A 4,408-nucleotide genomic window follows, 5' to 3' on the forward strand; every position below is an offset into this window, starting at 1 on the left:
TATATATATATATATCCATGCCCAATTTTCACTTTCTGTTAAACTGGCACCCCTCAGGGGCTCCAATACCTAAGATGGCTCTCCTCCAACTCTATCACATAATCCATGTACTGTCCTTGGGGACCTCAAACCACCAAACCCAACCGACAACCCTAATCAATACAGTTTAACCAAAAAACTGGGGATGTGAAGTTTGCACCTTGTTGAACTAACCTCTGGCCCCAACTTTCTGTCTTAATCCACCTTTTCCCTGCCCCCATATTTTTTGCACCCATCCAACCCTTGAACTGTCCTTGACCTCCCAACTATTATACCCAATCCTGTCTACTCTGATGTAACACCCACTCATTTTAGACCTCCACCTACCTCCTTTCCTTCGCAGGTTCCCTGCAATATACTCACCTTTCTAACAACCCATATCTTACAAGTTATTTAGGTTACTGGTCCCAGACTGTTTTAGCAATGCCAGTACTGATGTAGAAGCTGGCAGGTGAAACCACAGCATATGATATGAGAATCAGGTATTCGGCACACTAAAATTCAGGATATTTTCAGTGGCATGTTTTTTGCCTGTAATGACAGAGTCAAATTAATGTAAATGAAACTTTAACTGGAAAATATTTCATTTGATAAAGCAAAAAAAAATAGAACTAAAAATATTTGATTGATCATTCTTTGATAAATCTTGGTGTTGCTGATCCCTTTCAGCAAAAACATCCTGCCTGGGACAGGCCTCCTAAATACAGTCTACTGACGTCAACAGACCTTCACTGACTTTCCTGATTTCAATGGACCATACCTGTACAATGTGGGTTGAAATTATCTCTGCCATCAGAAACTGAGGTGGCAACACATGAACATTTAAGGAACAAATATAGAACCTTATCACCCTTTAACTTGGAAGTGTCTGAACAAAAACATTCATGAAAGAATCACCAGATATTATTTTATTACAAGCTATAAACCTAAAATCTAATAAAATAAATTTTAGTTATTTGGTTCACATAAACTCATAAAAAAAACTGTTATTTATATATAACATTCAGTCAACTGGTTTGCCGAAACATTACACAGCTGGTTGAGTAGTTTGTCCCCCAATGGCCACGGTGGTTTCTCCTGCTGACCCCTAATCACTGCAGATTACAATAGTAGTGTAGGGATTGACAGGAGGAACCACACAGAGGGACATGCTATTTCACAAACCTGGTGTTGAATCTGATCTGTACTGTGGGCTCTGCTACTACGTGAAGCTTTATCAAACAAGATGACAGACAGGTATGTATAAAACTGTTTAGTTAGTTCCTTAGTGATCTTAAAGACCTCCGACAGAGTAATTTAAATACTTTGAACACACTGGACTGCAGACTTTGATGTTTAAGCACTTTGAACACACAATGCCAAGGAAGGACTGAAAAAGGTTGTAATGCCAGCAAAGATCAAAGGCAAAATGGAGAATATGAGGACAGATATGATTATGATATTCAGCATAACTAAAGTAATATCAAAAGAAAGCAACTGTTGGTAGACTTGAGAGCTGAAGTCTACGAAAACCGAGAAAGTCATCGTTAACTAAAACCATTGGCAGTTTTTAAATGATAAATGATCGCCATGAATACCTATCCATACTGTGTAGTTTTCAATATTCCCCCCCTTGGTGTTTCGTCTGTTAATATACAATACTTTACATTAGGAAAATCATTAATTCCTGTCTGAATGGCCAAGATTCAAAAGACTTTGGAATTTCACCAACATGATGAACTAGTGATTCAATCCATTGCAGACACAAACATGTCTGCCAGGAAGATGTAGGTGGTGAGAAGTTGCAATAAAAGGTCTCAGGAGTTTAAATACGTCTGAGCAATATAGGTCGGTGTGCTTTTAGTCTGTAGCTGCAGACCTGAACTTGAAGCTCGGCAAAACCTTTTTTTTAGAACGCAGAATGAAATCATCATTACACTAATGACAGGGTGGTAAAAAGTAAAACAAAAAAAAGGTAAAAACGTGCAAAATAAACATAAGCTAAGCAGAACAAAAAGTATATAGGTTTTTGTATCATACCTTCATATTTATTTGCTGACTCCATGTTTTGTTTTTTTTTTCTAAAAATAATTATCTAATTCAGAAGTTCTAGTTCTGAAGATCACGTTATATTCCCTTAGACTCAGCATAAAGGTTTAAGTCCTCCAGGGAAGAACTGAAATAATGAATTTCTCTAAGGGGATGTACCTTTCTATACCTGAAGGCATGTAAATGAGGCACAAGAGACACTATACATTCTAAATGTAATAAATATTTAAGCAAACTATCATAAGACAAGAATGGACAGTTGTGTGCTAAGGGCAAACGGGAGAGATTATCTGTAATGATTAGTGGTTCACAAACAGCACAAGATAAATTATTTAGGATGGTTATCCAAGACCTGAAACAATGTTCAGTATAGCAACATCTCTGTAACCACCATGTATATTTGGTGTTTCCATGGATTAAGGTGTCTATATAAAGATCTAGTCAACCATCCAGTTTAAAAAATGTTGTATAAGGCACAACAGTAATGATGGTATGATTTAACAAGGACATTGGGTGACCCAATATATATTCATTGTTTGGGTACTGGCTCTATAAACTGCAGGAGGTCCCTAAAACAATTCAGGTTATTGGAAAACATCACAATTCTTCTCTGTTTTCCATTAAAGCAGAGCTTTTTTAATCTACAAGTTTGGTAATTAGTCCTGAGAACTGTCCTACAATAGCTAACTGTTATATAAGGCATATATATAGAATTTTTATTTAGGGGGCAGAAAGGCAAACTATAGCTGGCATGTACAATAAGGTAATGAGAAACAAGAAAGTTGACTAGGATGCCAGAGGTCCCAAAGAAAACTTCAGCAGAAAGGGCAAGGTGAAAGGAGCATTAGGTTGACATAAAAATATATAGAACTGACACCAAAAGAAACACTGCAAAATAAATAAAAGGGCCAAGGGCATCCAGCTTAGGAAAAATTGTATCTTTAGCAGAGAAAACAAATTATGGTGGCAAAGTGTAATAAGGACACTAGGTGACCCATTCAATGTTTGCATTGCCTCTGTACCTGCTCTATAAACTACGGGAGGTCCCTAAGAAAATTTAGGTTTTGGGAAAACATTACGATTCTTCACCATCTTCCATCAGAGCAATGCTTTTTCAGCCTATAACTTTGGTAATTTCTCCAGATCTGAGTACTGTTACGTGATGGTTAAAGCTTTGCCTAACTTTTATATGAGGTACAAATATTAAGGGTTTATCACTGGGCCAGAAAGGCAAAGTAAAAGTAGGGTGTATATTAGAGAATAGAGACACAAGAAAGATAAATAGGATTCGGAATGTCCTAGAGAATGCTGCCACAAAGGAAGCAATATAAAAGAAGCACAAGGTTGACAATAAAATATACAGAGCTGACACCAAAATAGGCATTGGAAAATGGTCTAGCCTAACAAAAATTGTAATTTTAGCAGAAAAAACAAAGTAATGCTGGAATAGTAAAAAAGGGACATTAGGTGACCTATTCTATGCTTGCATTGCTTGTGTTCATGCTCTATAAACTAAAGGATGTCTCTAAAACAGTTCAGGTATGGGAAAACATCACAATTCTACACCCCCTTTTCAGCCTACGGGTTTGGCTATTTTATTAGTCCTGAGTATTGCCATATGATGGTTTAGGCTATGCTTAACTTTCATATGAAGTACAAATATTTAACTTTATTTACTGATTTTTAAAGGTAATTATTGGGGCAGAAAGACAATGTATAGGTAGGTAGGGCTATGAGACACAAGAAAGATGACTAAGATGTAGGAGGTCCTAGAGAACGCTGCAACAATATGAAAGAAGCATGAGCAGAGGTTGACATAAAAAATGTAGAGTTTATACTAACAGGGTCAAGGGGAGTCAGCAGGAGCATCAATAACAAGCAAAAAGGCCCAGGGAGGACAGGAGAAGTAGGAACAAAACATGGACCTAAAGTAGACAAATAGAACAACAGCATGAAAAGCAAGGGGCAAGAAAAACATGAGAAAACAAGGAGTGACCATTTCATAAATGGGAGAACAGCAGATAGCAAGGGTAAAGTTAGATCAGTGGTGGTCAACATGCTTGTTGTCCTTGATATTGCCCAAGGGTTGCACATAATATATGAAATTATATTCACTGAATGCTATGCTATGCTACAGAAAGCTATTAGGAGCTGCACACTTGAAACATGAGATATCAGAGGCCTACAAACATACAATAAATAAACTTAGATGACCAAAAAACAAGGGACAAGGTATGAAAAACAATATAAAGGCAACCAGTGGTTGACACCCAACAAATATTTGACCAACGGGCACATAAATATCTGAACAGAGAGAAAAAAAAGAAAGTCCTAAAAAGAA

This window comes from Pyxicephalus adspersus, chromosome 9 (genome assembly GCF_032062135.1).
Source record: "Pyxicephalus adspersus chromosome 9, UCB_Pads_2.0, whole genome shotgun sequence".
Taxonomy (NCBI): domain Eukaryota; kingdom Metazoa; phylum Chordata; class Amphibia; order Anura; family Pyxicephalidae; genus Pyxicephalus; species Pyxicephalus adspersus.